Source organism: Thermobia domestica, chromosome 2 (genome assembly GCF_964235325.1).
Source record: "Thermobia domestica chromosome 2, izTheDome1.hap1.1, whole genome shotgun sequence".
Classification (NCBI taxonomy): Eukaryota; Metazoa; Arthropoda; class Insecta; order Zygentoma; family Lepismatidae; genus Thermobia; species Thermobia domestica.
Genome location: NC_137455.1, coordinates 180011968 through 180035651, shown reverse-complemented (window position 1 = coordinate 180035651; position 23684 = coordinate 180011968). Strand labels below are relative to the sequence as shown.

General features: G+C 38.2%; 1 protein-coding gene across 2 annotated transcripts in view; it reads left to right on the top strand.

Annotated features, from left to right (window-relative positions):
• LOC145677706 (major facilitator superfamily domain-containing protein 12-like) overlaps positions 1-23684 on the top strand; it is an 89352-nt gene that overhangs the window by 1520 nt on the left and 64148 nt on the right. Inside the window, exon 1 of one of the 2 annotated variants that reach the window (XM_081748118.1) lies at positions 15506-15675. The exons of the other annotated variant lie outside the window; for it this stretch is intronic. The gene's annotated coding sequence lies outside the window, so the exon portion shown is untranslated. Of the gene's footprint in view, positions 1-15505; positions 15676-23684 lie in introns of those variants that run through there. 2 annotated transcript variants of the gene reach the window in all.

The following is a 23684-nucleotide window of genomic DNA, read 5'->3' as shown; positions in this document are numbered from 1 at the left end:
ATTAGTGCTCTCCATGATATATTTCTAGCTACGCCCTTGATCAGTATTGCACTAATTATTGCATCTAGAAAGTTCATAAATATTATCTGTTGACGTTGTTTAGAAATGTTTTCCTTTAATATCCATACTATTAAAAGTGACTTACTCATCAACACAGTGGCGTAACTACAATGGAGCGAGTGGACAGTTGCCCCAGGGCGCACAGTAAAAGGGTGCAAGGAAAAAAAAAGAATACGGAAAACTGTTCCTTATGCAAAGAACGTTTGAAAACATTTCAAAAGTTACGCTATGACTATTAGCAGTTAATTGACAACAGCCGATACCGGGGGCGGATCCAGGAATTTTTAGCGGGGGTGCGCAGGTCTGAAAAACAAACTTGAGACATTTTTCGAAATTTGGTTCGCTAACTAAAAATGTGGACTGCAGTGCTTCATAATACGTATTTATCTCCGCCTCTCTGGAGGCGGCATTGAGGAAAGCCATGTTGTTCTACACGAGAGAATCGCGGATAGGGATGCATTCGAGTCGAGTCGAGTCGAGATTTAAGCCTGTCTCGACTCGTCTCGAGAAAATGTTGTCTCGACTCGAAAATATGTTTCTGTCTCGACTCGTGTCTCGACTCGACAGTCTCTGTATCGACTCGACACGAATTCGAGTCGAGACGTCTCGAAATTCGAGTCGAGACAAAATGTACGAGTTAAAATATACGCACACATCAGCCAGACCATCATGACTACCTACCTAATTGTCAGTATGTCGACTTTTGGCATGGATAAAAACGGCGACACGTCTTGGCATACACGCAATGATCCTTGATAGGTCGCTGGAGAGAGTTGGCACCACCTGTGCTCACTCAGGTCACCTAATTCCCGTAAATTCCGGGAAGGGGGGCGATGTGCTCTGACGTCACGTTCAATCACATCCCACAAGGGACATCACTCAAATGTCCGGCTCCAATTTCAATGAAACTTTTTTTGCTGATAGAAGGCATGTATGCATCATTACTTGTGATGAGAAATTTTTGCCATGGTGCATGTTTTCTATTTTTTTAATAACTTTTAAGAGTTGTGATGTGATTATTAGAGATTACTACAGAAGTCCCTTACTAACCTTTGTAAACGGAGCGTTAATGAAGAAAAGTGAAGAAAAACCATGTGGATACATATAAGTCCTGGGGGGAAGTCGTATGGTAGATATGACCTTGATGGCAGCCATCTTGAAATCCACCATTTTGAATTAAGGTCAAGTTTTCAAAATGGGAATAGGGTAATATGATACATAATTTCGGGCTAGAATTTAATTAGAAAAAATAATGGTGAGGTTAGTTTTAAGATACACCCATTTGGGGGAAAGTTACAGGCATATTAATTGTTTTTACTTACTGTTTGCGTAAGTCCCTTCTTACTTTCGTCTCAAGATCTGTAAATCGATCGCAACGGCAGAGCCCGGTTTCGTACTAGTGTTTAGAAATCTTTAAACTCACTTGAGGCAATATTTGTGGATTATTGTATTGTATTTTGCCTTTAATTAAATTTGAACCCACTTCATGATCTTGTGTAAAGTATCACTAAAAGAGAATTTCTGTTTTTACGGAGGACGTAAGCATGGCAATTATAAAAGGTGAGTAACGTGCGTATGTATTTATAAGAAAGTCTTTTCTGGTTCCGCCAACCTATTCTTTAGTTGTTTTTTTTAAATACTCATATATCATAAATAAAAGAGCTATTATAAAATTTCTTACCACTATTCTTTAATACTTATAAAATTTTATTTATTGTAGAAGCACTGGCGAGATATTTCTTAACGCCCACTAAAATTATGGTGGAGCTCCTTTGTGACTAACGGTTAGCATACTTGCCTTTGGCGTGGGAAACTTGGGCTTGATTCCCGGTGGGAGTTCATGTGGTTCGGAATTCACGTTAATCAGTAGGTCCACGTCTCACATAGCCTCGCTGCTGAACGGGACGTTAAACTCAGAATCAGTTCAACTCAAAATTATGGTTTTGACTTTATTATGATGTCATTAGTTTAAACGCCCAACTGCCCAGTAATTATAAACATTGACTACATTATAAAATTGTAATTTGTGACGACTAAAATATCAGAAATTAAAGATTATTCTTTGGGTTTTGGAACATTTTGAAAAACGTGAGAAACTGGTACTGCACCGATACAACACACCTTTTGGATTTGTCATAACATGTCTTACATAGCTTTGGTTCGATTCTCAACACGGACTGCAACTACCCGTTAAATTGTGCATCCGAAAGGCACTCTTTGTTAAACCTCGCTTATCACCGCTCATCTTAATAATATATATAACTTCACCGCGAAGCAAATGTTGCATTTCTCTCTTTCATCCTAACACAAAACAAAACTAACCACAGCTGTGACACGAAGGAGCTATTTCGGAAAGAAACAAGCTGTGCTTCATAGAGATGTGTACAAAATGATAGAAGTATAAAGTATTGTTTTCTTTCCTGTTTATTGATATCAGTTGGTGTTCTTAATGAGTTTACTCATTAGTTTAGAAAGAGTATATATGGAATTTGGACATATGTTGTACGTATTCTCCTGAGAAATTGATGAGACCAGAAAAGTTATAAGGACAGATGGAATAGGTTTAAGCGCATCTACGTGACTTTATCAAATATTTATTCTCCGTAATGGTACCACGCGGAAAACTTGGTATAGGCCTACTTTTATCTTTGCCTCCCTCTGTTAGCTGTTTCGTATCATATATATCGGATGGTTTTGATATTTCTTCTGATCATTAAAACAACAATGGTACCTGTGTGCGTGCAGAAATGCAAAAGCACAAGGTAACTTCCTATTTGTTTTGGAAACAACAAACCCATTTCACGTGTGCGAGAGAAATTGAGCACAGCGAGATCGGGTGTTTACTCACGGTCAGTTCGCAGCAGGAGTCCATGGTAAAAGATTTGGCTATCTCGAAAACACTCACAAAACCTTACAAATACAAACGACTGCGCTTCAAAGAAAGTTTAGACACAGATGTTTCAATTTTCTTTTAACATCTTTCTTCAGCAAAAGAGTCGGTTCATTGTATTCGAAAAAGGAAAGGGAGAAAGGGTGAATTTATATTTTATGTGGGGGGTAACGTTGTAAGTAGTATAAACAATACATACCGCTTCCGACTCTGTACTGAAGCACTTCCTTTAGCGGTATATCACTAGATCTATCCTGACCCTCATCCCACCTCAAGTTGTAAAGTAGAAAGGGACAGAAGTATTCAACATGACTGCGCACTTGAGTTTCAGTTCACAATACGAAAACCAGTGAGCAAGTAAACCGTCTTTTGTAGGATCGTGTTTTACTTCTTGAATTTATTTTTGAACATTTCTGTGAATTCAACAACAGAACGCAGTAGAAATACGGACTAGTTTTTACTCCAACCATTACTTTCGCTCCAACCCAGGGATGCCACATTTATGATTTCGTACTAGATTTAGTGATTTTACTATTGAACTAGTGATCTAGTACGTACTTTGGGTAAATAGGCACATTCTAGTGATTTTTTTGCATTTTTTTTCTGATGCAGACAAATGAGAAGGAAATGGTTCTTAAAATAAAAGGAAGAAGTATATTGCAGTTTAAAACAAATGTAGAAACCTTAAATTATTTTTTCTTTTCCCTCTGACTGAATGAAAGCCCTGCTGTGTAACGACCTTAGGTAAACAACGGCTATCTTTGGTCCGCTACCTCCTTTTGTTAGCCGACATGAGATGGGTTACTTTTTTTTCTGGAAGAAAGTGAAGAAATAATTATCCAGTACATTTACGTTTTGTCAGGCACACAGGCGCAGTCTGTACTTGTTTCCTAACGAATTTTAGCAACATAACATAAATGAAACATATGTACCAGAAAATAGAGGCAGTACAAACGGAAATTTTCATCTGTGACACATTTGATGAGAAATATAGTTAGATGTCACGTGCAAGCAATCTAAACATGTCCTATCCTGTAATTCTATTCGTATGTTTATGTAGGTGAAACTGAGAAATCAAGAAACAATAATAACTGGTTTTCTTCCAGGGGAAAAATCTAAATGTGAAGGGGTGTTACACTGGGACTTTAATTGCGTCCTTTGTACAAGATTAACAAGTAATAGCAATTTTTTAATTTATTTTAGTTCTTGGGGAGAGGAAGATGGAAGCGAACCCTCGTAAGGACCTCTGCAAGGAAACATGAATACTATCCGCCACTGTTTGTTACATTACACAAAATAGTTTTATATATATATTGAGTTTTAGTCAGGGTTTTCATTCTGCAGGAGAGGGGGGATAGTAATACCTGACGAACATTTTCTATTCTCAGAGTGTTGCAATGATAGCATTTCCTCCATTATAACTTGGCCAAGCTAGTTGCATTATATGTAAGGATTAAGTTAGCCTAAAATGCTTAAATTTCTATGGCTGTTTTACTCTGTACCCATGTTTCTCATTTTCGGTCTACGGGACTCTGTGTCCGGAAATTTTCGATGGCTTTCAAGTCGAAAAATAAGTGTATCAAAGGCATATATATTATATCTATGGTTATATGAGGCATGGATCTACAGTTTAAAGTGGGATACCGGTAACAACTTCATGAGCTTCCACCGTAAATCGAACCAGAGTCTCCCGCAATCAAGGCGTATGTGTTAACCATACAGCCACGAGGAAATTCACATAAGCACACACACATATATATTGTTGAGTTGATTTTGACTTTACCGTCTCTTTCAGCAGCGAGGATATATGAAATGTAGACCTACTGATTAACGTGGAATCCGAACTACATGAGCTCGCGCCGGGAATTGAACCCGAGTCTTCCACGGCAAAGACGCGTACACTAGCCGCGGAGTTCACACACACACACACAGAATCAGAGTCCTCACACACCAAGGGTGAGAGCTGTGCCACTGAGTCACAGCGGCCACGGGGCTAGGTCGAGTCCACTTTACGTTCATAGTTTCTTAGTACATAAATGTTACGATTATGAAATAGATTTTCCTTAATGAGCTGCATAAAAACAAAAGCTTTCGAAATGCATTAAACAATGAGCTCGATTTGAGTGTGAACTTAAAGTTATATCAGAGTGTAAATACGGATACGCACCAAAGCTCGAAAACTTAATACACTATTTCTCCTATATAGTCAGCATGTATCAAGCAATCGTTCAGCTTTCATTTGAGAGGATGGAAATCGAAGGCCCCTGAACAGCTATGTTACTAATGTGCGGAATGTATTTATCTTACAGTGAACTGCTTTGATGCCAAGTGGCCTAACTCCAAAATTGAAATTTTCCAGGAGTGAAAGTTGAAGTTTAATATCTCATGAACAATCCATATTTCTTTTATGTTGGGAACCAAAACCATAACTACTGTATGTAGTTCATTGTTTTATAACTTAGTGTTTACAAAAATCCTTTTAAAAAATACCTATTCATAGAAGTGAATGGTACTTATCTGTACTAGTTCTTGGCATCCAAGCAGTCCATTTATTGTAATACTAGCTTAAAATACACATTCTTCGCATGGGGGCTGTATTTGGAAGTCAACACCTGTGGAAGTATCACCATTCATTTCAGTGACCGCGAAAACTATGGATTTGACACTAGTATCAATCAATATGGGCTATTTATACATGTCTCGGTATTCCTCACCCGCTGACACCCGGCTTGCATACAGTAGTAGCTGAATTTGCAAGTCATCGCTGATGGAAGTGTCACCATTGATCTCAGCGACCGTGAAAACTATAGATTTGACACTAATGTCGATCAATTTGGATTACTTTTACTACATGTCTCGCTAAACGCCCCCCTGAGACACCCTGGTTCCAATTTTGACAAAAACGCTTCGCCTTAGACTGGACCTGGACCAAGGTATCCGTGACCAAGATTTGGTAACTCTCGGTCAACTTGTCTGGTCCCCAGGTCGGTCCCAGTAAACGTCCCCCCCGAGACCCCCCTGGTTCGCAATTTAAAAAAACGCTTCGGCTTGATCTGGGGCCTGGACTAAGGTACCCGTGAACAAATTTTGGGAACTCTCCGTCCACTCGTCTGGTCCCCAGGTCGCACACAGACAGACAAACACACAAACAAACTCTTTATTTATTTATATTAGATAAGATATACTATGTAAAATATTCTCGTATCATAATATGTGATTTACAACAAATGTTACATTATATATTATCCGTAGCTCGTGATATGCTGCAACATATTAAAGCCTCAGAATAGTTGGGCAAGCGAATAATCCAGAAGTTACGTAACCCTATTGCGTTCATGGGAACGAAAACACAATAATTATAACTATGCTAAATTACTATAGACTACCAACTGCTCATTCAGAGAATTTATGAAGTTCACTTTATCGCAATAGTTTTATACAAACTAGATTTAGACTACGGATAATAGTTTTATACAAACTAGATAATCAATTATTATTATTATTATCATTATATTTGCAGTACAACCAAATACAACGACATTAACTATTAGTTCTAATTAACTGAATTGAGCTGAAAATTAAATCTTGATCTTTAAAGATTAACAATTAATTTTATGCGTTCTGTACCTTTCTGAAGGAATAAAAGCTGGAATTGGTTTCAAGGCTGTTTCTGAGTGAATACTTTCTTCAAAATAATATTAAAAATTATAGAAAGATTTTCGAGACATTCGAGTCGAGTCGAGATTTTTAAGAGCCGTCTCGACTCGACTCGTGTCTCGACTGGAAAATTCGAGTCGAGAAATACGTTTGTCTCGACTCGTCTCGAATTTTACAAAGTGTGTCTCGACTCGAATCTCGACTCGAATTCGAGTCGAGTCGAGTCGAGATTCGAGACATGTCTCGACTCGAGCGCATCCCTAATCGCGGATTACCATGAACTGGAAACTCATACATTATCTGCAATGAGTGGAGAACGGGGTACGAGTAAATCAATGATCGATCGATCCAGGGCGCAGTACAATTAGTTACGCCGCTACATCAACATAAAGGTAATTGAGCTACTAAACTAAAAGTAAAGTGCTTTTAGTTTTGTTTTCTTTCCTTTGTAAGTTGGTGTTCTGCTATGATCCACAGAAAACAGAAAAACTATATCAGGTGTAGGTAAATTTAGGTTCTTTCTGCACCTTCTGGTCAATAGAGTTCTATTGTAAACAACAGATTATGAATTTAGTATCTGAATTTCGTTTCCTTCTTACGACAATTAAAACGTATATTGCGATAAGTAAAATTAATATAGTATTTATTTCTTGTTTATCATAGAACTTGAAAAATACCTTTAATATTTTTTTCCGCGAGTAAACAGGTTGTTAATACACAATATTACAGACTATATTTTCTTTAGTTTATGTAAGCTTACGAATGCAGTTTACATGAGAATTTCTCTTGGTTTATAGCAATATACTGTATATATATGGGGCCGCGGTGGCTCAGTGGTAGAGCGTCCACCCCTGGCGCTTGGGGTCCCGGGTTCGATCCCAGCCCCCGCCAAGTGAACTTTGTGGTGGACAAACACGGTGTGCGTGGGTTTTCCCGCGGTTCTCCCGTTTCCTCCCACTTTCTTCATTCCACCATTTCATTCATCACTCATCATCACCGTCTCCTTTAGCCTAACCGGCATAACCATGGGACGTAAAACTAAAAGATTTCACTTCATTTTTGTATATATATATATATATATATATATATATATATATATATATATATATATATATATATATATATATACAAAAATGAAATGAAATCTTTTAATATAATATTGTACAGTGACAATATCTGCCAACAAATTATTAACAAGTTAGAACAACCTACCCTCTCAGAAGAGCTGTCATAAAAGAAAAAAAATACGCTGAGTTTGATTTAAGATGCGTTTGGCTTAAACTAAAAATATCATTAGCGTTTAAATTTTACTTTTTGTTCAACTAAACTATTATCTAAAGTTAAGATATATAGAATACATCAATCGATAGATCAGATCAAGCTGAACAAAATAGCATGCTTTAGAGTAAATTTTCATGCATAGTTTTTGATCAAATCGAAAAATGACCTTTTGTGATACTAAATAGTGTATCATTCATTTTCCAATAATAATCGACAGTTTTTATTTTGCTGGAAGACATTATTATTTCATTTCGTACTGTATATGTATCAAATTACACTCTTAACTAGCAGATTGTAGATGTTGATGTTTGTCGTATGCTAACGATGACATATATGCTCCTTTACGCATATATTACTTCCAAATAACCAAAAAATTACTAAGTAATCTTTTACGGTTTCTAATTTCATTTCAAATTAGCAATAGTCTTATCTAAATGCTAATGATTTTTATGCGAAACGAAAAAAAAAATGTGCAAAATACAACCGGCAATTATTTCCTCCTCTTCAGTTTCGCATCCTATATTCAATCGGAAAGAACAAGGAAATATAGCAAAATAATTTCTTTTTTCGTTTTCTTCAGTTGCTAATAAACCAAACAAGTTTTTTGAAGGACGACGCATTCCGTGCTAAAATGAGCAATGAAAAATACGAAAAGAACATGGTTGCCAACTAAAAACTCTAAGACACTATTTCCAAAATAGTATCTTCTCGAGCGCGAGGCATCAAGATTCAGTTCACGTTAGGAGCTTACGTGGTCCACATACGCTTGCTGCTGAAAGGGACACAAAACTTTAATTAAAACAATTATTATCCTCTGATTCCTAACATAAAATCATTTCGTAATGTTTTCTTAACGAATAGAATAGTTCATTTGTTCCTTTTAATGCATTTTGAAATGTAAAATCACAACTTTTGTTGAAATGTCTGAAGAAATACAGTATTTACGTTGTTGTTATAATTGTCGTGTATAATACTGATTTCCGCGGAAGTGTTTTGTATTGCGCTTTAAAGTTCACTCTTATATAAAAATAGTGCTGGAAATTGACATTAAATCGCAATTAATTAATTAACCAGCTTAATATAGTAACAAATATAGCACAATGAGTCGTAGAAAAATAAGTGTAATATCAAGTATAGGTAAATTAGGATTTGGTCGTATCAGACTGTCTAAAAAGTATTGAATATTTGAAGGTCAAAATTAAGGGGACATTTATTGTCATTTAAAAATAACATTAGAAACCACATATACACCATTTTAATCGATGAAATTCTGCCATTGTTCCGGCAGTACCGTAATCCTGTTGCTATAGAACTTGCTGTTTCTGTTTATTTATTTACTGTATTTATTTATTTATTTATTTATTTATTTATTTATTTATTTATGTGATTCGTGATTTTTAATTACTTTGTTTCAAACTAATTTTCACCAGCCAAATAATTCTGGAGAGGCCTAAACAAATGATAGTCTGATGGTGCAAGATTTGGGGTATACGGTGGATATATTAATACCTCCCGCCAAGTTCTCGCAACTTCTGATGAATCGTAAAAGATGTATGGGGTCTTGCATTGTCAGCGTGATATATGACACACCTGTTGACTAGTTTCAGGTGTTTCTTTCAAATTGCTAGGTGCACTCAAGCTAGTTGCCCGAGTGCATCATTCTGCCCGTAATGATGCACGATAACCTTCCAATCCACCAATGCAATCAAGTTCTATAGTGACAGAATTATGGTATTGCCAGAACTATGTTGTTTTGTGTAAAATAGTTTTCTGTTCCACTTTACGTTTTTTTTTTTAAAAATCACACACGACTGAGTTTGCCACGTATAATTATTAGTTACGTTTCTTGTAATGTATAAGTATATTTTTTGCACAAGACATATTTTCTTATACGTGACTATAGAATAACTGGTGTAAAATAGATTGAATTTGTGAAATTATGGAGTTGGGTTGGTCGAAAGCAATAATAGAATGACAACAAATGAGTTTGGTTACACAGTGTCAAACTACACTAAATTTCTAAACTATGGGAATTCAATACTCGAACTTGAAGCAGTATATCTATAATTACTGGTTGCAATAGATTAATAAGATCAAAGGTAGAGCCTGTTCCTCCGAGAAGCTGAACCCATATCAAAAACCCATTACTCGCTATGCCTTGCTGTTTTTGTTTTATAGCATAAATATTAAAAGTAAAAACAGTTAATTTTAACCACTTCCGGATGCAATAGATGGTTAAAGGAGGAGGTGGAACCTACTCTTGGGAAGCTGAATCGATTCAGAAAACAGCATCTCGATATCCCTTGCCGTTTTCGTTCTATGAAAATCAGTATTGAAATCAGAAGTAGTAGCAAATTTCAACTACTTACGGTTTTGATAGAGTGTTCTAGTTTGTAGTGGTAAGTTCTCTTGAGACTCTGAATAGTTTGCATAAAAGCACTTGCTGCTATCTAATGTCGTTTTGTTACATGGTGATTAATGTTGAAATCGGAATTGTTAATTTGAACCACTTCTGGTTTGGATAGAGGTTTAACAGAGGATAAGAAACCTATTCTTGGGACGCTGAATCAATTCCAAAAATACGTATCTCAATCTCTCTTACCGTTTATCCTCTACGGAAATCAGTATTGAAACGGAAGTAATAATAAATTTCAACCACTTCCGGTTTTAATAAAGTGTTGCGGGTGTTGATAGTATATTCTCTCGAAACCCTAAATCGTTTGCAGAAAACCGATTGCCGCTAGTTATTACCATTTTTTTTTCTATGGCGATAAGTGTTGAAATCGGAAATGACTAATTTGAACCATTTGCGGTTTGAATAGAGAGTTAACGGAGCAGATGGAACGTATCCTTGGGACTCTGAATTGATTATTTAAAAAACGTATCTAGAGATCTCTTACCGTTTTCCTCTGATACCTATCGACGGACGGACAAAGCCGTGCTATAAGACTTTCATCACTTCTGCACAACAGTTTGGAAGTCTAATAACAATTACCGTAACAATAAATTTTGATGAAAAAAATTAATTAACTCGATTAATGATCGTGTCTTCAGACAGGCCTTACATGAAAAGTTTAGCTAACAGTTTCTGTAGAACATCAAGTAAGTGATCGGCATAGGTAAGTGGTTAACGCATTTGATTTCTATCAATGACAGGGTCGGGTTCATTTTCCCGTAGGTCCAAATATGCTTCAATTTCAATTTCAGTTTATCCTCAGTGTGATAAACAGGAGATTAAAAGTTACGAGAATGAGGGAAATTGGAGTAGAAGCATGAATAGACACAGAGATTTACAAACGTATTTGATTCAGTGTTCCGGAAGTGATATTTTCAGTTAATTTCAACCATTTTCCAACTCATGTTCAATCAGCGTTATTTTCATTCTTCTTACATGCAATATGTAGTGAAATAAAACATTATACAAATAACGAAATATAATATCTTTGATATATAGCACTCATTGGACAACACAGTCCAAAGAACAGATGAATCTTAAAATGGAGAAAATTCTCCGTGCATCAACTCCACAGCAAAAGTCTGTTTCAGCATTCCATATTCTTATCAACTGTGGTCTCCTGGTTCAAATGTTAGGGGTAAAGTTGGAATGCATCTGTCCAGGCATTTGTGAAAGCAGCAGAATTACTGGACCCAACCTAATGGAGTTAATAGCAGTCAGAAAGAATATACTTTTGCTGTTGACTGCATATTCAAAGAGTAAATTAGTAACCAAGGGCGCCCATCAAGGGGAACAAGGTAGGCGCTCGCCCCCCTCTAGAGGAAATTGTACTTCGGAAGATCGAAAACCCAATAGATTTTTTTAGAATAGGTATCGCAAAATTTGAGACTACATTTGAAATGTCGCTTATACTTGAAATCTGAGTTTGACGTCCCACGATTATGCCGGTTAGGCTAAAGGAGACGGTGATGATGAGAGATGAGTGAAATGGTGGAATGAAGAAAGTGGGAGGAAACGGGAGCACCCCGAGAAAACCCACGCACACGGTGTTTGTCCACCACAAAGTTCACTTGGCGGGGGCTGGGATCGAACCAAGGACCCCAAGCACCAGAGGGGGGGACGCGGTGGCTCAGTGGTAGAGCGTTCACCTCTGGTGCTTGGGATCCCGGGTTCGATCCCAGCCCCGCCAAGTGAGCTTTGTGATGGACAAACACCGTGTGCGTGGATTTTCTCGGGGTGCTCCCGTTTCCTCCCACTTTCTTCATTCCACCATTTCACTCATCTCTCATCATCACCGTCTCCTTTAGCCTAACCGGCATAACCGTGGGACGTAAAACTCAAAGATTTCATTTCATTTCTTTCAAGCACCAGAGGTGAACGCTCTATCACTGAGCCACCGCGCCCCCTCGCTTATACTTGCTCCCCGTGGAAACCACAATATGGGCGCCCTTGTTAGTAACTATTATCACTCTTTTACATCATTTTTCAGTATTTACTAAATTTATTTTCTAATCGATATAATCTTTGTGTAATATATTTAGATTTCATCTTGTAAACTCGTGCACTGTAGAGTACAGGGGCGCACTCACAGGGGAATCAACCGATCCGGACTGCCCCAAAACTTCCTAATTCAATATACATTTGTACTCTTTCTCAATAAAACTATACTTGTTTAACAGCGAAATGATTGAAGTTGCATGAAAATTTGATCCTACAGTTTATCTGTACTGCTTTTCTTATAGACAATTTTGATCTATCATTTTTTCCTAAAAATATAGGTAAAAGTATTTTACAATTACTTATCGTCTTTTCTGGGTCAGAAGAATAATACCCATTCAATACTATATAGATGTAGTGATTTGTAGTATTGGACCTCTGGAAGCTTGGACCCTTCGCAACAAAAATTTCTGGGTGCGCGCTTGGTACACGTGGTAGTAATTAACAAATAAACTTGTTTATTCAATAGTATATCATTACTCCTATCAATACTGCATACAAGTTTAAACATTGATAAGTTAATCCTGTTTTGTTTCAAGTAACGTTATATACAAAAATTATTGAACTCGGTTTTTTGACATATGGCTTGGTTTAATGTCCCCTTTCTGCAATCAAATTATATGAGACATGAATTTAGAGATTAAGGTGAAATCCCCAACCATCGTAATTCGTTCAAATTTCTTTGCTCTCCCGCCGAGAATTGTCCCCGGGACCCCATGCAACAAAAGCGCGTGTTGGCCACTATACCTGTGAAGGAAGCGTGTGATTTCGAGATTGATAATTGAATTGGAGTTTAGAATCCCTTTCTACACAGAGGCTGTGTGAAACCGGGATCTACAGTTTAAGATGTAGAGCTAATCGAACCACTGTAATGCCTTCATACTTCCTTGATCTTCCACCGAGAATCGAATTCGGGACCCATGTACCAAAGGCACACATGCTAGCGACTAGACTAGCGGAGAAGCCATGATATGCAGAGAAAAGGTGAATTATATATATAGTCAGAGAGAAGGCAGAATGTTCTTCTAGCAGCTATACTTCTATAAAAAATGTTAGCCTAAAAGCAAGCATGTGTACTACTACGGGCGCAGATTGTCTCAAATCTTTATTATGCTTACGCTTTACCAAATCATTCAAAGAACTCTTTATTGTCAAGAGTTCCATTCTTGATTGAGATTATTGCATATAAGTACTGTTTACTTTTCATTACCTATTTTGATTCCAGTTTTAATTTTAATTGTCATTTATTTCAAGACTTTGTTTGCCTTTAGAAATGAATGAGAAGCAAATCGAACATTTTATAGCAAATTATGACTTCTTTTACAGAAATTTTATTTTGTTGCATTAATTCTATTGCATTATCCTATTAATAGTTCAAGGAAATAATTTACAGTGATGCTCACCTCGCTGATCTAGTAACTAGCACCCACGCCATTGATGCACGATGTCCTGGAATTAAGTTCTTAGAGAGAGAGCATTGACATTTGAACGTATTAACGGTAGTTTAGATTCCACTCCAAACTGTAGGTTCATCTCTCCTATAGCGTCGATGTTGCAAAGGGACGCTAAATCCGAAGAACCAAATTACAGTGATTAACAAATTTTGGATACACATCAGGTCTGGCCTTTGACTTTATTGGTCCCCAGACAAAAGTTTCTGTAAAGGACCCCAAACTTGCAAAAAATACAGTTGAATGAAACAAACTTTAAAAGAAAAATTACTTCCACGAGCCTCTTATGGGTAACCCTGCTCCTAGTCGAATTGAGAAATTGCAGAAGATGTAAGAAACTGGACAATTTGTATATTACAGACTGAATAAGGTGGAGAAAATCATTATTCAGTGTATTGTCTCTTGAAATCAATATCCGGAATCATCCACACGAGAGACGTGTATCTATTCCCTAGCCTTGGTCTAGTGGCCAATTTGAGTCGTTGATGCATGTGGTCCCGGATTCGATTCTCGGTGGAAAAATGCATTACAGTGGTTCAGAATCCATTTTAAACTGTAGATTCATCTCTTATGCTGAAAGGCCTCAATGCCGAATAGGGACCCTATAACTTCAACAACAACAACAACAAATGCATATGCGGTAAACTGCTCAACTCAAACGATGACAGATGATGGAATGTGCAGGCTTTACAGAAAGCGGATCCAGGTAAACATTTATATACATGAGCATCCATAGAATTTGTCTCAGGAGAGAACGAAGTTCTTATTAAAAATATTGATAGTCTTTTAATATTTGGTACCACCGCAGTGGCTCAGTGGTAGAGCGTTCACCTCTGCATGGGGTCTTTGGTTCGATCCCAGCTCACGCCAAGTGAACTTTATAGTGGACAAACACCGTGTGCATGGGTTTCCTTGGGGTTCTTTCGTTTCCTCTCACTTTCTTCATTCCACCATGTCATTCATTTCTCATATTCACCGTCTCCTCTAGCCTCGCCGGCATATTCATGGGGCGTAAAACTCAAAAAATTCATTTCATTTTCATATATAAGATGGTCGTAACTTGGGATGCAGAAAGAGAAAGGAGGCGGAAAGGAGTCGCCCAGAGCCTGATTTGCGTAGTAATATAATCAAGATATTCATGGCATAGTATTCAGCAAAAAATATAAATACTTGAAATTTCGTAGACTACCCAGTACCATTCTAACAGACACAGTACCCAAGGGCGCCGATTTCTCTGTAAATTTGTGGGGGCGGCATTCAGATGCAGAAGGCATAAATGAGGATTTGAAGACAAATTGCATTCAAATTACGCCAAATATTGTACATTATTAAATACAATATTGGACCCACATCAGCTTTGGGGGACCGGGAGCCCTCGGCCCCCTAGGATCGGCGCCGTTGACAGTACCTTTACAACACAAGTTGCAAACTCAAAGAAACAAAACATTGGAGAATTAAATTTAAAAATATTCCTCACACGCGAAAAAATTCAAATTATTCGTTCACTTGATTTCCAGGGAGAGATTACAACCTCCCCTTTCCCCTTCTGGACGTCCATGATAATGTTATATAAGAAAAATATTGCGAACATGTAAGAGAGAATAACAGCAAGAATGAGTTCAATAAGACTTGAAGAGTAGAACAAAAATCAAGACTTAAATGAAACCGCTGTTGTTGGCAACCTTGATAGAGAGGTTATGTTACTCGTCATTGACCTTGAGATGAAGAACCTGCACGTGGATCACCGCATTCGTGAATAGATCAGACCCTATTAAGCTATAAGGTGGTGCATTCTTTCATGGCCTTTAATCGTTTATTTATTTGTTTGTTTCAATTGTTGACTTCTATGTGCGTAAGAAAATGAATTAAGTGAGCTTTATTTGGTAAGTACTAGTTTTTATAATTTGAAATTGCTTTTTTTTTTCATCATTTAAAATTAAGAAATAGTTATTTAAAAAAGAAACAATATTTTACAGCGTAAAAAAAGTAGTTCCCAAGTAGATAGGAAAATGTAGGTGAATGCTAATATATTCATTAAAGACGTAGATTAAAATCTAAAATACTCGTATGTATGCAGATAGAGCAATGGTTCCCAACCGGAGTGACGCTCAGTGCCACAGGGTGTGTTGAAATATTTGAATTTAAAAATATTGAAGCATTTAATAGTTAAAATCAACTCTGGGGCAGACTATAGGGCCTACCAATCAACGCCTCCAGCTTCAGCACTACTTTATAGAAAAGCTCAAACAGGTATATCACGACGTCCTAGACGTTCAGTAAAATGGCATGTGAGACAAAAATGGTTGGGAACCACTAAAGTAGTGAGTGGATAGTCGGTTTGGAGTTTAATGTCCCTTTACGCCACCAAGACTATATAAAACGTGGATTAACAGCTTAACATAGGATCTCAACATACTACGTATGAAGTCCCACTGTAATCCAAGGAGGTTCTTCCAAGAAATTCATTTTCTATTATTGTTTGTTTGTTTGTTTGTTTAAGTTCAGCGTCCTTTCTCACCGCCTAGGTTAAATGTAGGAAAGTGAAATAAAATCCTTCAGTTTTACATCCCACGACTATGCCGAGTAGGCTTAAGAAGACGGCGATGATGGAATGAAGAAAGTGGGAGGATGAAGAACCCTAAGAGAACCCACGCATACGGTGTTTGTCCACCACAAAGCTCCATTCGGCATGAGCTGGGATCGAAGCAGACACCTCATGCACCAGAGCTGAGTGCTAAATCACTGAGTCACCGTGGCCCTGCTATCGTATATGAAGGGTTACTATCTCCAAATTGTCGAAATGACGGACATCCTTTCATAAGAAAATTCGGGGCTGAACAGAACTTGGAAAAATTAGTAGATGTATGTAATCAGTACTTAATTTAGGATTTTTATATTTCTGGGCTTTCGGCATTTAGCTCGTCATGTATGAGAGATGATGTCCCTCAGCAAGCACACTATCTGGGGAAAGGGAAGGAAGAAAGGATTGGGGAAGGAAGGAAGCGGCCTGGGACCTATAAGTTAGGTACCATCCTGGCATTTGCCTGGTATGAATGAGGAAAACCTGATTCAGGATGGTTGGCCTGGAAAAGCTTTTCACACTTTTTCGACCGAGTGCCCCGCCGGGAATCGAACCCGGGACCGCTCGCACCGAAGGCGAGAGCGTTAGCAACCACACTACACGGGGCCAATTCAGTACTTAATGAAATACATTGGCAACATGAAAACATCATCCTTTGAAAACATGTTTATACCATTATAGGCATGATGTATCTTGTGTAATTTGTCATGGAAATACTAGCTGATTGTGGCTTTATTTACAGGAGTATACATAAAAGGGAATGAGAACTAGATATCTGTCTGCTACTGAGTCTATAATGTTTTTCCATCCTACATAAGTTCTTTTGAACAACACACAACTTTATATACGCAATAACTTTTGTTTTTTGGAATGACTTAAAAAGAATGCTTCCCAGGTGTAAAATGCCTTTTTAAAAATCAGAAAAGGAATTTAGATACCCCCCGATGATAAAACATCATATTCTAGATTTGCAGTAGCAATGAACATAAATTATAATATTATGGCGATTGGCTTACATAAAAAATTGAGGATCATGAACCCAGACAATGGTAGTGATGAGCAAATGCAAGACCAAGACCAAGACCCGGGTGGTCTTGGTCTTGGTCTTGGTCTTGCACATGCGGTCTTGGTCTTGGTCTTGGTCTTGCAGTGGAACCCTCGGTCTTGGTCTTGGTCTTGGTCTTGGTCTTGCACACCTAGTCTTGGTCTTGGTCTTGGTCTTGCACACCCAGTCTTGGTCTTGCTTGCAAGAGTCTTGCAAGTTTTGCTTTTAAGAAATCTATGATTTTCATAAGTAAATTTTACTCTGGATATAAGGGATAATAAATCCTACATTGCGTCAATAGTGAGGGAAATACAATGTATATTTCTAAATGTAATATAGGGCCTATTTTACCTTCGTGTACGTGTGATGATACTGTACAACATAGGCGATGACCTTTACTTTTTTTTCAATGGGTGATCACGCTTCACTACTTATAAGATAAATCACAACATTTCGTAATATTTTTATATGTTTTAACAGATCCAATACTCCACTGGTTCCCAAACTGGGGAGGCTATCCCTGACACTGAGACGCATGAAAGAAAACCAAGACGGCACAGATTTCTGAAATACCATAAACTGCAAAATTATTTTTACACTCTAAAGGCGTCAGATTTTTTCTTTCCAACCACGATTAGCTTATCTTTGTATTGAACAAACTCCCAATTAAATATTGAAATTTTGTTTTACTGATTCTAATATGTACTGTATGGGACAGAAATAAGAACATACACAAAAACGATAAAACAGTTAGACTTTCGAAATGTGGGCATGGAGAAAAAAGGAGAGAATCAGCTGGGTTGAACGGAAAACGAATGCGAAGGTTTTAGAAATAGTAGCAGTAGGGGAGAAAAGAAGAATTTTAGATGTAATGAAGAGGAGGACATTAGCTGAGGAGGAACTGTATTATGAGGGACGTGCTAGAGGGACGAGGCGAAGGAGATTGTAGTTGAAGAAAGATATTACGACAGAAAATTGCTACGTTAAGACGAAGAGACTAGCTGAGGACCACAGTCATCGAAGCTTCTCAGCTGCAGCAAGTGACCTGCCAATAATGGCAGAATAGCTATTATTATGACGATGATGATATGTTTTGCAATATTGACCAAAAAAGAGAGAGAAAATTAAAATAATAATAATTAAACCTCTTAATATTTTAGAATATGAAATGAAATTAAATTTGTGAGTTTTACGTCCTACGATTATGCCGGCTAGGCTAAAGGAGACGGTGATGATGAAAAATGAATGAAAATGGTAGAAAGAAGAAAGAGGGAGGAAACGGGAGAACCCCGAGGAAACCCACGCACACGGTGTTTGTCCACCTCAAAGTTCACTTGGCGGGGGCTGGGTCGAACGTGGGAAACCAAACACCAGAGCTGAACGCTCTACCACTGAGCCACCGCGGCCCCAATATTTTAGAATAATTTGAGTGAAAACTGAAAACGACTCAACTGTCTGTCTTTTTTATATAAGCTCAATTTATATAAATACTTTTGACTACATTAGAAATACATAACAACGGCATCAAACTTCAAGTTATTTGAAATAAGTACGAAATCACTCTCAGTTGTGAATATAGATTATTTATTGTTGTATAATGTTATATCGTTGAATCCTAGATATGCCGTATACCTAAGGGGGCTATAAGTTATATTGATAAACAATTATTCAACGTATAAGCATCCACCTATGAAATCAAACTTGCGGTCACATGCGCTAAGTTTTTTGTCAATGTCATGAAAATGTTATTTCAATATTAATTTTATAAGTACACATTAAAAATTTCCAACGGATGCTTGAACCTCAGAGCCAAGGCCTCGGCACCTATGGTGTACGGAATTGCCGATGTTCAATGCTACATTTCCCGTTAGTTTTGGAAGAAGAACACCGTTAATATGTTTTTGAAATGAAATTAAATATCTACTTTAACGTCCCACGATTATAACATTGAGGCTAAGGGAAACAGTGATGATGAGAAATGGAGGAATGAAGAAAGTACGAGGAAACGGGAAAACCCACGCACAGGGTGTTTGTTCACCAAAAAAGCTCACATAGCGCAAGCTGCGATCGAACCAGGACCCCATGTACCAGAGGTGAACGCTCTGCCACTGAGCTACCGTGTCTATAACATGCTCTAGTTTATTTTTGCTTATCCACTTCTTATGGACACAACTATTCTTCATATGATTTCCCAAAATCCAATCATGGGCCGTCGTGAATGATCAAATGATGACCAAAGTAAATCAGACACTGAAGTTATTATAGTTTGTAACAATTCATAGAATTATGCTGTCGGTCGTCTCGTGAACAACCGATTCAAAAAACGACATACTGTAGCTATATGTTACAGGAGCAGATCGACTCACATGGATTGCATAAACTACTGGGAGCACATTCACTCCGGCGGTATTTTACTGGAGCCAAGAAGTTCACGTGAAAGATGTAATGATTTTTCCCCTTCCTTTTTACATTCTACAAAAAATTCAAGTAGTGTTGGTACTTGTGCAAGACTCTTGCGCAAGAGTCTTGGTCTTGGTCTTGGTCTTGCAGGTATGGTCTTGGTCTTGGTCTTGGTCTTGCACCCCTTGGTCTTGGTCTTGGTCTTGCATCAGGATTCCTGGTCTTGGTCTTGGTCTTGGTCTTGGTCTTGCATGCAAGACTCTTGCAAAAACTGCAAGACCAAGACTCTTGCGCTCTTCACTAGACAATGGTAAAATTTTCAAATTAAAATATCTTCAAATGTACTTAAACAATCTTTAAGCAGCGTGTACAAACTTCCAAAAGCGTTGTCATCATTGCCGAAAGTAATCCAGTACTGTCATCTTGGAATAAACTTAAAAAAATAAAAAAAAAAAATAAAAATAGGTACGGTACGTAAAGTTATGTATACAAAATGAAGCGATAACGGCAAACAAAATTATACGTGTAATACTTAGTATTGTTCCAAACTTTCAGTAGTTTGTAGGGCTCACTGGGCACTGCTCCAGCCTTATCCATAGACTGAAAAATTCATTAGAAGAATTTATGTTTTCTGATTAAATTAGTTCCAAAAATGACTATTTTTTACGACCCTTTTGGGAGAGTAATACAGCCGGGTCTTTTTTCGCGCGCTACCCTAGTCAAATGTTTTAAATTGGTCACAAGGAAGCAGCTGATGTTAAATTTATATCACGGGGTCAAAGTAGAACAAGACGAGCCCTGCGGGGCTCTAACCCGTTCCTACTACTACTACTACTGCTACTGCTACTACTACCTCTGCTATATGTATGATACACTACATAGCGAGAAATGGGTAACGTCAACCAATCAGAACCGTGTATTTAGTTCCTACTTCCGGGAGCATTACTTCTCTGAAGGAGTCTTCTATTTTTAACTCCAAGTACAAAAATATGTACACTTAGTAAACAGATTGGCAGAATATAAAATTATGTTTTAGTGGTTTTCTTTTAAAAAAATGTTCCGAACAGAACTGTTTCAAAACTAACACTGGTTGACACTCAAAAACCCAGCAACCTGTGAACATTATTTTCAACGAACTTAAAAAGTTCATTAGTGAATTCTCTGTGTCTGTTATATATATCGGGTGTTGCAAAATAAGTGTTACAACTCTTGGGAGGTGATTCCTGCCAATGAGACAAGAAAAAAAGTTCTTTTGAACTTTCGGCTATCGGACATAGTTTCAGATCTACAAGGTGCCGAAAGCGTGGGAAAATGACTTTCGGACGCCAATAGTTCGGAAACTATCCAACGTAAAGAGGGCGGGTAAAAAATTTACTGAAGAAGTCGTACCAGCTCTATTGAATTTTGCATATTTCACAATCCTACCACGCACGCGCAAGGGATTCCCTAAAGGAACGTAGGGATTCCCGGATAATCTGCCAAATGAAAATTGCTGTAAATGATATGAATTGATAGGATTTCTACCAGGTAACAATAATTCGTTTGTATCAAGTCGATATCTGGAACGAATACAAAATGGCGGACAACTTCATGCCCGTTGTGTGTGGTTGCATAATCGCCAGGTACGGATGTTGGCCAACAGTGACGTTCTGAGTATTAAGTGTAGTGAATTTGTATTCAAATGCTCTAGAAAGACATCTGGAGTGTCGGTAGAGCGTAACAGATGAAGGAAGGTGATTCACATGTGTGGAAACACGTAACGAAAAATGACCAGAAATATACTCTATAAACGTGAGTTCAAAGAGTCGGAAATGTAAGGAATACAACAAGAACATGAAAGTCATTGCCAATTCACCAATAATATTCCCTCAAACCGATGCAATATAATGTGTACGGTTGCATACCAATAAGGATGCAACAACTGAGGCCAAGGAGACTCACAAAGAAACTGGGGAAACTAAAGGAATGTGACTAGTGGGATCGCATGATCGATATTGAAATGTGGCAAATGTGTATGTTGATATCGACATATAGCTAATGGAAAAATGTTAACATGTCCTACTGCCGTTGAGAAACCGTCCCATGTGGGAAAAATAAGAAACTAACTTTGTACATGCTGCTATTACACTTGGTTCGTATTGTAGTGCAACGTAAAAAGAACACAATTATATCCATGTCCCACCTATACTGGAACATTGTCCCACACTCGAAACATAGGAGAATAACTCTAATATGTTCTAGTACACATAAGTCACATTCTGGTACAACGTAAGTAGAACACAATTGAATCCACGACCCCCTTCGTCTGGAACATTGTCCCACACTCGAAACATGGGAAATAACTCTCTAAATGACATGGTTCAAATTCTGATACAGCTTGAAAGTAACTATACGTTAGCATGTCCCACTTCTTCTGGGACAATATTACGCACTCAAAATATAGAAAAAGTAAAGCCTCAAATTTGTGCACATTTCAACGAAGAATAAATAAAACAAATCGGCACAGGTCCCACTAAAGCTAGAATAGCATCAGAAAGAAAAGAAAATGAGCTGAAGAAAGGGGGACACAGAACAATTAACAATTAGAAAAAAAATTAACAATAAGCTTCAGGATCTGCACTATTTGTATCTTGTACCATGCACTTTAAGAAACTATGTAGTACGAAGAAAGCCTCACAAACACTATAATATTCAGAGACGTTGTTGGAAGTGTTCGCCATTGACGTCAATACAAAGATGACACCGGCGAAGCACAGCTTGTCTGGTAGGCGCAAATCCATGTGGCATATCACTAATGGTCCCAGCAGCGGCATTGATGCGAGCAACGAGGTCCTCAGCACTTTCCACGGGGGTGTCATACACAAGCCGTTTTATTTCCCCCCACAAAAAGAAATCCACCGGTGTGAGGTCGGGTGACCGAGGTGGCCACGGATGAGGTCCACCCCTGCCAATCCAGTGATCGCCAAAAATGTTGTTGAGTACGACCCTGGTTTCCCGGTCAAAATGTGCGAAGACACCGTCGTGCTGAAACCAAATACGTTGTCTATCTGCAAGCGGCACGTTTTCTAAAAGTTCTGGCAATACGTCCTGAAGAAACACACGATAATTCCCACCATTTAAGGTAGTAGGAAAAATGTACGGACCTATCAAATGGTCACCTACGATTCCACACCACACATTCACTGCGAACCTGTGTTGATGATGGCGCACAAGTATTGCGTGTGGATTGTCCATATCCCAGACGTGACTGTTGTGGCTATTCAAGATGCCATCTCTAGTAAACATTGACTCATCCGTCCACAACACTGTTGTTGGAAAATCTGGAATGGTATGTGTTTGTTGCAGATACCATTGACAAAAATCCATCCGCTTGGGAAAGTCCGTAGGTAGTATGTGCTGCACCTTCTGCAATTTGTATGGGTACAAACCCTCTTCCTGAAGAACGCGGAACGCATTAGTATGATGGGTTTGTCTCGGCTGAGCAATAGCACGTGTGCTAGTGTCAGGATCGTCCCATATTGCATCCAACACCTCCTCTTCAAACTGCACAGTGCGCACAGTGCGAGGTCTTCCACAATCCCACTTACGAAGTAGTAGCGAGCCAGTTTCACGCAGTCGAGCATCAAGTCGTGCAAAAAGTGTATGTGCTGGTAGCTGCCTATTTGGAAAGCGTTCCTGATACATACGGCATGCTTGACGGCTGTTTTGGTGTGCCTCCCCGTAGATGAGGTGCATATCGGTGAGCTCGTGGGTAGAGTATTCCTCCATTATCCTGTTCCAGTGCTGATGAACACGGGAGGGGGAAAATTTACGTCCCAGTGACAAATGACAACTATTTCGATTCGCACCCACGTAATGTCACATAG